Genomic DNA, 11,687 nt, shown 5'->3' on the forward strand with positions numbered 1-11,687 from the left:
TCTTGTTGTTGCGGATCGCAGTCTCAGAGTCTGGCAGGATGTGCCCCACGGCTTTAACGAGGCCTAGAACTTATCATCAGTCCTTCTGTCCAACTTTGTCACAGCAATCCATGACACTTTTGGGAAAATAGACCTAGTTATTCATTGCCTTGGATCCAATTTCTTTTTCCAACCAGAGGTGATGAGAGTGGCAGCGGTCCATCACACATTACTGACATCCCGAGTTAGCCTGTGTGAGCATGTTTTAAACTTGATGTTTGTTTCCCTTGCTTTTTGGTTTTCACTGTTACTACATTGGAGATCTAAGATTCCTGGGATCAAACCTTTTACGATACGTGACCACGGTGAGTCCAATCAGTGTAGGAAACAAAAAGTACTCCACTGATCCACTGATTGTGGGGGAAAAAAGGTGCTTTTTCTTTACTTTTTTTTTTTTTTTTTTTTTTTGTTTTACATTGACAAGGTCCCAGTAATCTATTTATCCAGAAATCATGTACCTAATATATTCTCAAAGACTGCTGTTGCATCGTTGCAAATGAGGCAGCTGCGTCTCATCTTCTACATGTTCACGTTGCTTGTACATTTTGGAACAGTGATTTTAAGAAAAATCAAAAATCAGCCTTTTTCTATGCTGCACAGTGGTGCTTGACACTGGAAGCCTCATCTAAACCGTTCTTATCACTTTAGAACGTATTACCCCCCTTAACTGGGACATTTTGTTGAGGGAAAACTGTAGCAATAGAACTTAATTTAGACCATCTGCTGAGTGAACAGAGCTCCTTGAAAGGCTCACAGTCCCCGGGGGAAGGTTTTTCTAGAGGAAGCACAACTTCAATTTTTCAATTCTTCTTTTCAATAAAGCTGTCACTGCCATAACTTCTAACTGGACACAGTTGTGGAGTCAGAGTTCTGTTTAGTTGAACTTTGGCCGTGCAGCTTGGCAGAAAATTGGCACAACGCACAGTATTGACCTGCAGTGTCGAAGCACAGCTGCAGCTGAAGGTGTGAAAACCTTCTTCGTCTGAATTCAACAATATAAACACTCCAATCAATGACTTAGTGTATTGAATAGTGATCTGTTTCACTTTAAATGTCCAATTATTGTAGATGAATTTGGGCTATTCTTGGCAACGACAAGTACTGTTTTGTATACTCCTAAAGTTTTGTACAAAACTGATGTCCAAAAGGTGAAATAATCACGATTAATTGAGAAAAAAAAAAACTTGATGTGATGTAACGCCTGTGTGGGCTGTTATTTTTGCTGCTGCGTTGGAATGATCACCCAACCACGTCCACGTTTGCACGGTTAATGGCGATAATAAGATGATTTCGGCACCAATGGAATAATTAAAGCTGCAGTCTGCAGGATTTGTTGTTGTCATACGTAAAGTCCTACTTTTTGGCATTTTAAGAGTTTACATGATCTATCAGAACGCTTGAAGTTGAAAACGGTGACCTCCGTAGTCGCAAAATGCAAGAAATGCTTATTTTTTAACCGAAAAATAAAAAGTTATTCAACTTCCTGTCCCGCCCCATCAAAACACATGAGAACTCGTGCACGTCTACGTGCACGCCAGATGCGCGTACACGACTCCACATTCATCACCTCACCTGTCATTTGCGATCATGGAAGACACAGTAAGTAGACTAGCCCGTAATGAAGTTCAATAGTCTAGATAAATAAGCGTGGGGACGAGCCTACCTTGTATCGCGCGTGCACAATCGGTGATTGACAGGCAGCAGAGCCCAGCTCGTAACCTGATTGGTTACCTTTTACCGGTCCGGTCTGCAATTTTGTAAACAAACCTGCTGGCTTTGGAGGGACCTAGCGGGACATATAGGGGACCTAGAGAGCTCTTTTTTTTTTTTGTATTGGGGTATTTAATGTACTACTTTCAGAATCCCCGGACAGTTCCAGGCATTATGCTTGAAAAAGAGTTGCAGACTGCAGCTTTAATGGATGTACAATGCTCTGACTCTTACGTCTGCAACATGTAACATCCCGAACCACATCAGGCCCCTGAATTACATATTCTAATTTTTTGCACAGGAAATTGGACCCCAGTACATGTTCATAGAAATGCAGCTGAAGCTCATGACCTTTATTGCTCTCACAGTTTCTCCTGCAATTTCTTATTTGTTTGTGTAACTGCCTCTTCATTCAAAATTCTGTTTAGCTTATGATAATTAATTGTTGTGCTTTTGTTTAAAAAAGAAAATTGCATCCCTGCATTGGGATTAAAAACAGAGAGTACATTATAACTGAAACACACATTATGTGGAGCTTCATAACATTAAGACGGTTTGTTATCCACGTCCTTTCAGCTAAATATTGATTATTTATTTGTATTATGTCAATAGTTTCAACGACTGAGACATGTTGTGGAGGACGTTGGACACTTTTCACCTTTTAAACAGTATCTAATGTTTATTTTTTAAATGTCTCCATTGATTCACAGTAAAAGGCAACAAGGTGCTTGAAGGGAATTTTGTACAATGCATTTAAGTAGCTACCACTGACAGGTGCCTCTTTGAATTTAAAGAGGCTCAGATATGATAGAGGAAGATTTTTTATTACAACTGGGCAGAACCATTTTTGTTTTGAATGTTTCTAAACTCCCATCGCTGGCCAGTTCAAGCTACATCGTCGATTTAATTTTGCACAAAACCACTAAAGTGCACAACGTTAGTCAGTTTAGTCACTGGCTTCCTTTTGTCAACGAAGAATAAATGTGTCTTCAGACTAGGTCACGTTCTGGCTTAAAGGAGAAACCTGAAGGATTTAGCGACATCTAGTGGTAAAGTTGGAGATTGCAGCCAGCTGAATAACTGATGCCTCACCCTCTCCTTTCAGAGATATTGAAGAGACTACAGTGAGAGCTAAGAAATGCAGAGCCAGTGTTTGATTTGTCTAATCTGGGTTACTATAGAAACGCTGTGGTACAACATGGTGGACATAAAGGGCTCATTCTGAGCACGATTTCAGGTCAATGCCACTTTAACTTTGGAGTCTGATAGAATTGATTGTTTAAATGTTTTCCAGATTGTTGTGCAGATTATTTTCCTTTTGAACATACTGTGCTCTGCTGGAGCACCTCATCTTCTTTTGCCATGGGAATCACTTCGTTGTACTTCCTGTCTGTCAGTTTCCCTCTCAGTCTGCTCAGATTCATCAGCTTGGTTATAAAAAAAAAAATCCTGATGTGTGAGAATCTCACTGATTCTTTGTTTGAAGTGTGCCAAACTGGTTGCTCAGGCTCACATTATGCAAATGCATTATGGGTTGAAGGAATAAAACTGGAAAGAATCAAAGCATTCTCGAGAAGTCAGAAATCGTCTCTTCTCAGGTGAATCTCATGTGGTGTTTATTTTACTTTCCTGTAATTTTGTAGACTTTTCAAAGGCACAAAAAGCTATAAAACACATGAAAGGAAAATTCTACTACTACTACTACTGCTGCTGCTAATAATAATAAAAATGACAGTAATGATTATAATAATAAGGCTGCAACCTTGTCATAGGCATCACCAGATTGTTTTACTTTGGCAGTTGCCCCAGTATCGATCAGTTGTACCTCAGTACAATCTCACATAAGAGGTTTAACAAGCTTGCAGGGTGGAATTCGTTTAAAATGTGATTAACAGGACTTTTTTTTTAAACTAATCAATAATATCAAACAATGCAATGTTTGGTTCCGTGTTGAAGTGAGCACTAAGCTGTCGGAGTCTGCACAGCCTCAGGCATTGTCCAACGTACATGGCGCTGTACCTACAGCGCTGTACAGTTGATAAGAATACCTCGAATTCTCAGAATTACTTTATTAATTCTGATTCTGTGCACCTTCTCCTATGGTTACCATTGCACCCTTTCCTGCTCTCTCCTCCATTCTCCATTCTCCAAACATGGTAGCTTCTGTTACACACACTGCAGTGGATTCCCCAACAGTCTCGCAGTACTGAGCAATGAATCTAGATAATGTTGCACGTTGGATGATCTGATGGAAATTCTGTTTTGGGGGTGTTGATAGACAGAAGAGCAGAATGCTGGAGGCAAGGAGATAGAGGGAGCGAGTGACAGTCAGGTGAAAGACGGGTGAGATCAGAGCCCAAAGATAAAACAAAGGCTGCGTTCAGACTGTAGGCATTAATGCTCAAAGCCAATTTGCTGCTGAGATCTGTTGTTTTTTTTCTTTGTTAGCCTGTCCACGTTACTTTTAATGGGGCCATTAACAGTTCACCGTACTGAACCGACCCACATGCACAAAAAAAAGGCATCATGATGCACATGAGCATAAAAACAAAAACAACAGTGGATACAGGATTTTTCCCCCGAAATATCCGTTTCGTCCTCCACTGTTTAGCTCAGATGTACGACTTTGATCCTTTAAGGCATCTTACTTATAATACTATTATGAGTACTATTATAATACTATTATAAGAAAGGCTTATAATAAGTCTTATAATATAATAGTATTATAAAAGGCATTTTACTATAATACCACTTTTTGCCACTAGTTGGAATGAGTGTCGAGTCTGTCTTCGAGCCAACAGAAGAGGAGGAAGCTGTAGCAGTAGCATACCAAGAAACCGGTAGTAAACAGAGGATTGAAATGTAGAAATCTGTAATGGTAAAGCATGGTAATTACAAAAGTATTGGAAGCTTCTGGCAAGCAAAGATTACCTTCGACACCACCCCCTCCCGCAAGGAGCCACAGTCTGCAGCTAAGATGCTCAATGACAACAAAAGGTTTTTAAAAAGCCAAAACAAGACTTAACATTTCTATTGCTGGAGAGCACTTTTAGACGGTAACGGATTGAAATCTGATGCAGAATCTAACAACTTTACATCAAGCAGGCAGCTTATCTCATAGTCACACCTTTCCTCACAGTGTTTGTTTTCTATCATGCCTGTGCTAACCAAGCTAAGTGTATAATGTAAAGGTAGCTGTGTCATGACCATTATCAGCTGTAAGATCTAAAATGAGCATTCTCTCTTTAAATAGAAATGGAAACAGAAACCTTTTGTGGAAGAAATGGTGCCCCCTTGTGGTGGTAATTATTGAAAACCAGAGTGACAAAATACACCTTAAACGCTTTTGGACGAGTTTTAGGGCGCCTCCGCCCTAATAGAGCTGCCTTTTTGTTTGTTTCAATAAGTTATGTTAGCCACTGTAGAACATGTAATAATTCTCATCCTTCTTCTTTTAAAAGTCTGATTTATGGTCATAAATGGTCATAATTTCAATTACCAGGCGGCAAAGTTTGCTGAAAACAGTTCTAACATGGACCTGAGTCCCTGCAGAAAAGAAATATCCTCTCATTTTGTAACTTTATACTTTCACAACTGTATGTTGTTGTTGTTTTTAGATGACAGATCAACCATTCAGACCTAGTATATTTGCATCCTGCTGTGCAGACAGGTACTACTTTGAGGATGTTCTTCTGTAATTGCAGGCACTGTTTGGCAGTGGTTGGGTTAAGTGCTGTCAGCTGCATTTAACTAGCTATAATCATGGCAAAGAGCCTCTTAAAAGCGCTTAACATTTTTCACAGGGAAATTTGTTACACATTATAATAGAGTGCAGCCTCAACACAAAAGTGAAAAGCAGCAAGAAAAAAAGGAGGTTTGAACAAGATCTAGAATATTGGAACATTATTATCACTATTATTATCATCATCAAGCCAAGACAAATCTTGATGCTTTTCTATCTGCTTTATTAATGAACACTCTGGGAAATCAAGAAGTTGAAGATATAGAGTCCTAATCTTTGCTCGGTTCTATCAGTGTCATGAGATATTGACTTTTAATTCCAGTTCAGGGTGGATTTGGTGTAATGAATCCCCCCCCTCCAACAAGGATCATTTGATAAAAATCCAGAGAAACTGAAGGTACCTGGTGGAAAAGTGATTAAAGCATGGCGATTAAGTTTCTCTTTATCTGCCACTCTATGTGATGAGAGTGTTGTTCTCTCTCCGCAGAATGAATGAGGTGTTTTGCTGTTCGAAGTAAATTGAATGATCTTCTTCTTTGCCGGCTGTTTGCTTTTGTAATCATCTCTTGACAAAAGCCGTGATTACTCCACTTTGGTGAGTGTGCGAGTCATCCGTGCATGGGTGTTTGTGCCTTCCTACCCACCCCAGCCGCTTCATATATTCATGTCGACATATTACTTCCTTCGTGCATTCAGCCTCTCATCCCCATTCAAACCTAGCTCCTCTTTGCTCCTTTCCCATTCCAGTCTACACTCACTGTAATAGAGTTCACTATCACCCCGTCCCAGTGGGGCGACTTCGCCTCCCAGGCAGTCTCTTTAGCTCCACTGTCCCTCTGTGTGAGTCATGGGTCAGTGATGAAACTGTGATTACACAAACACAAACACATCCCCCCGCCTCCTTGTGCTTTGTTGGCACAACAACACCCGGTGACTTTCGGAGCACTGGCTGCCCTATGTTGGATCATCGGAGCGCCGCAGTGTCAACGACCTCACCATGCTTCGTGGAGGGGTGAATAACTCAAAGCGTCCCCGCTGAGATGTGTTTTAGCTTAGCTCTACTGTAGTACTCCCCCCCCCCCCCCAGTGCATCCCGCAATGATAGAGCAGCAGTGCTGCAAAAGACCTAAATTGTACCACAGTGTGTGAAACCTGTACATGGCATAAATCATAATGACATCATTTAAACATTCAGAACTTTGCCGTTGCCAGCCTCTGAAAAGTGGAAAATACTTCCTCTTAGTGTTTTTATAAAGTTACCAAAGATATAAAAAGCAATTTCCGGCTGTCAAATGGCAAATCTCAACTCGGTAATTAGTTCAACCTTCATCTTAACACACTGTTCTCACTTCTCTTCCCTCCTGCTTCAAATGTCACTTGAAGAAGAGTGCCCCCACCCCCACAAAAAAAAAAGCTTTTCATCCTTTTCCAAGCGTTTAGAAACATAAAAGTCAAGTCTAGACACTGGTGGTGGATTTAGGAGGCAAACTTCCAATGAGTCAGAAGTTTGGGCAAAAGGAGGAGGTGGTCTGGAAAGAGGAGAAAAACAACAACAACAGAAGTGAGATCTAAAAGAACGGTAAACAGACGGCCTGGCTCTATGAGTAGCAGGAAGACCATTGAACCAGTGCACTGATGACAGAATTACAAAATGGGGAAGATTTGACAATGAGGGAAGGAAGGGGGTGACGGGGCAGCAGAGGAAAAACCCACGTGTCAAAAATAAGAGCAGATGAGAGAGAGCAGAACTTGTGCCAAAGCTTCATTAAACCATGCAAAGAAGAAGGACCATCGGTGGATATAAAGGGTAATGGTTGGAAAAAAATGCAACCTCGCAAAGTCGTGGGAGCACGTGCATGTGAAGCCTCTTTTGGAACCAACAAAATAGCTTCTTGTAATGTAACGTTAGCGTTGTGATGGAAGGTTTTTCAGCCCAAACTGAAAATGTGGTCGATCTTTCTTCTTAATGAGGACTTTTATTGAGTGTTAAACACGCTGTTTTCTTTCATTTGGAAACACATGAACAGTTTTATTTCCATGTGAAGGTTAGATAGATCTGAGATAAGTAATATCTCAGGCCACTGCACTCCTGTAGCTTGCCAGTTTTGAGGCCGTCATAAGGGTCATGACGCTATAAACAACCCACCAATAGGGCCGTATTGGTTTTAATTTGTATATCTTTTTGTGACTGGCGGTTGGATGAAAGAAAATATTTGATGGCTGAGACAGCAGATAAATTGTAAACAGTTGTCACTTTTATGCCTCAACTTTTCTTCATACCAAGCAGTCTTTGGAGCTTGGGACCAAATCTGTGTCATGGCGACTGGTAACTCTCTCAAAGTGGGTATTTCCGAGCTGCCAATTTCTCATTAAAAACTCTGAGCAATCTCTAATTTACTTGCGTGATCTGTTGTTGTCATCTCAGAAACAATCCCCAGTTTCAAAATTGAGCAAACTGATTGGAGTCTTTCCAGGGGGTGTGTCGGTGTGAAAGCGGCGAAGCGTGCTGATTGAAGCGATTTATTGTTGTTGGGGCGAGGCGTGCTGATCAAAACCAAAGGCCCACGCTGTGATGCATTAATCAAACCCTGCGGGTAGAGAGGCCTGTGGCTGATCAAAAAGAGACTGATAGATGGGTTCAAATTTTGAAAACCTAAAACAAATACAGCCCAGCAGGATTGAATGAAGCTCTCATTTGGCAGTGCTTTCATCAAGCACTTTGATCTAAAATTGTCATTATTGCAGCAACATTTGTGCTGCTTCCTAATGGATGCTTTCTGGAACACAGCAACAATATACAGAGTGTATCGCGTTAACCTTAATTACCACACGGTTTGTTGGGGGACATTGATGGAGTGAATTAGGAAATGGGACAGGAACCTAAACTCTATTTGGGAAGTGATTGGATGAAGCACCCGGTCTTATTATTACCGGGAAATACTCCATTGGTCCTGATTTGTCAGACTGGCTTAAACTCCAGCGGCTTTCCCCACGTGCACAGCTTTAAGCATTACATGACGGATTCTGCGGACATAGCTTAGCTATGCTGCAACGAATGGAACTTCTTGGAACTTAAATGAGCCTGTTCATCGGGAAAAGCTGAAGTTGCACCCTGAGCCATTTTAACTGTAACTCACAACCTGATGCAGCATTTATCCTTCCAAGCCGGATGAGGCTCACAGCATCAGCGTTTACCAAGACGCATATTACTAGTATTTCAATATTAGTGTTTTTGTGAAAGAAAAAGAACAGCACGGTGTGATATGTCATGTGTTGTTGTTCCCCTGAGGTTGTATTGAACCACCAACATGAACATAACACCATGTTACAGTATTTAAATGACTGTAGTGTTTGCATTGATCATAAAAAAAAAAACTTCCTCCCAGAGGTGAGCGCTCTGTGTTTGGAACAAAAACCCCTCAAATACTCGTCCTTTTATGTCCTCATTTCGATGTTCAAGGCGAAAAAACGCTGTTTATCCCTCTGTGTCTCAGGAAGCCCCTTACATTATAAAAACCACAGCAGTCTCTTGGCAACTGGCAAATTCTTCTATTAGACTCTTCAGGATTAATAATTATGGTGGTTAATCATGAGCACGGCCAGTGTCCAGCCCGGTTCCTGCTGCGGTGCATTGAGGTCCACAGCAGACGAAGGGTCACTCAGGTTACCAGTTAAACTCCTTTTATAGGATGTTAGCAAATGGAGTGAAATCAAAACAATGAGAAAGGAGAAAATTCTTGCAAAGACTCCAAATAAAACAATTTACACACCACTGGGGATCTTGACTCAAATCCTCCCTCAGCTGGATGGGAGCTAATGAAAAACGTAACCTTTCAGAGAGGCAATCACAAACAATTTTTATCCCCTTTGCTCTTTTTTTCCCCCCCTTCGTCTGCCTCTCTGTATCTGCACTCATAGTCATTCGTTCATTGTGCGAGTCTTCGAGACGTCCAGCAGAAAGGAGTGAATTACTGCCTCCACTCTGACAAGTGTGCTGAGCGGCTCATCAGCTGCACTCTTCAGGCTGCGGCTGCAGGGCTCTCGCTGAGTTTCAGAAGTTTCAGAATTAGGGCTCTCAGGATATGCAAGATCTGCCGTATGTGCTGCACACATGCTGTGCAGGGGGGAAAAGGCTGTGCCACAACATAACTTGTGAGGTTTTTTTCTTGGATTTCAAAAAGTCCCTTTACTTTTTTTCTTTTTTTTTTTTTAGCTTTGAAGAAAATGAATCGCCACAGCAGCTGCGTAAAAACAGGTCAGTTGATGTTAAAACATCGACCAACAGCTTTGGGGGAAATATTGGAATTTGAGGCTTTTTGCACTTTGTAAAAAGCAGCTGACCGCGGATGAAAAACTCGATCCAGCAAGTCGATCGAACTGGGTTCAGGTACGTGGACGGGCGCTTTGCTGCAGAGGCTGCACACTTTTGTTGATGTGCATCAGAGAACCTGCAGATCCCTGTGAGAATGTTACATACTCCAGGGCCTGGCCTGAATAGTCTTTAATGTTGTTCAGCTACAGACAAGTAGAGTATATCTATGTAGGTCGCAGGTGATGTGTTTACCTTTAAGATATGGAGCTGTCAGTCAGAGTGGCTGTGGGGGAGCAGGGGGCCCTTCAGTGTGTAGCTGGAGGACATTTGGAGAGGATCAACAGCTTTTGATGGATACACAGTCACTGTTGGCAGGGACAGAACCTGTGACCTTTCTGATAAAGGAAGGTCTCTGTACCCACCAAGCAACTCGGACACCTCATTTCCTATTTCCCTTTTTTTTTTTTTTTTATCCCTTCTTCAATATAACTATTTGTGTGTGTTAAGGTAATGTAGGATCTTATAAACTGGAGGGATGGCTGTGTCTGCCAGGGTTCGCTTCACTCCAATTAAGTGCTTGTTTCATCCACTTGGATTTTTGAAGCACATAATTGCTTCCCCATATGCTCATTTTGGGCTAAAATGCTCAACTTTGGAGAGGCCAAAACAAACCTGTTTGCAGGATCCTGTATTTCACTGTATATCTCTGTTTACAGAGCATCGTGGGAATGGATGTGGATTGCCTGCTTATATTAGGATTTTCACTTGAGCTGCATTCACACTGAAGAAGAAAAGACTCACAGAGCTTGGCACTCATTTGAATGGAGTCTGCAGTGGCATGCAGCATCTGAGGCCTCATTGTTTTTTTTTTACCACAGTGTGTGTGTGTCACTACACACATTGTCGTCTTAAGTCAAAGCTGTCTGTATGCCATTTAGAGGCAGTTTTACTACAAAGGGTCAAAAGTTGTAAAATGAGTACAGTTTGAAGGCTAAAAAGTTGTTACATCTCTACATTTTCCTTTGAAAATGTGTCGTAAGAACATTCATCCAAACGTGGAAAAACTCTACCGTAATTTAAGGGTAAAGAGTGTCACCGGGATGTTTTGTACATGGCAGCGTCGGCTGACACTGAGACTGTCAGATCAGGTGGGTATTTTTTTCCCCAACGATTAAACTTTCTTTCCCCGTCTTTTGTTGCGACTATCTCACCCTCTTGTTTTTCTGATCTGTAGCTGCCCTAGAATTTAAAACAAAGATGGAAGAAAAAAAGCCAACAATAAATGGATTCATAATGTGAGCCCAGCACTGTGTGATCATCTTGCAGATTTTCTTAACATCATATTTTAAACATGAAAAACTGCAGCATTCCTCCTTCCGCTTTTGTTTATTGATTAAAGCAAAGTCAACATCAATAGCGATGCAACATTAAATATTGATAGCATGTCAGTAGATGTGGGCTTTGGTACTATATACATGTTATAAATTCATTCAAAGCTTCAGAGGCAAGAAAAACAGTAAGAAGGTCATCCTCCAGAAAAACTATAAGGCTTCTTTCCAAGAATTAACAGGAGAAAAACAGATCTCTTAAAGTCAGGGTTCTAACTTAAATCAAACCGTTTTCTCTTTGTACAACAAACTTGCTCGCGTAAGCATTTGCTCGTGGTTTCAAAAGCTCAGCAACTGCCTGTCTTTTCATGGTTTCCCCCCTCGAACCGTCCCATCTAATTTAGCAACCTTTTGATGTGCTCTGTATGTGGAGCAGTTGTTTAACAAGTGGGCCCAGGCTCAAACAGCTCCTTTTGTTGGAAAAATAAAGGTGTATTAGTGTTCACATTGGAGTTCAATTACAAACCTTTGATGGTAAATTTGTAGCCGTTTTGCC

Source organism: Odontesthes bonariensis, chromosome 11, assembly GCF_027942865.1.
Source record: "Odontesthes bonariensis isolate fOdoBon6 chromosome 11, fOdoBon6.hap1, whole genome shotgun sequence".
NCBI lineage: Eukaryota > Metazoa > Chordata > Actinopteri > Atheriniformes > Atherinopsidae > Odontesthes > Odontesthes bonariensis.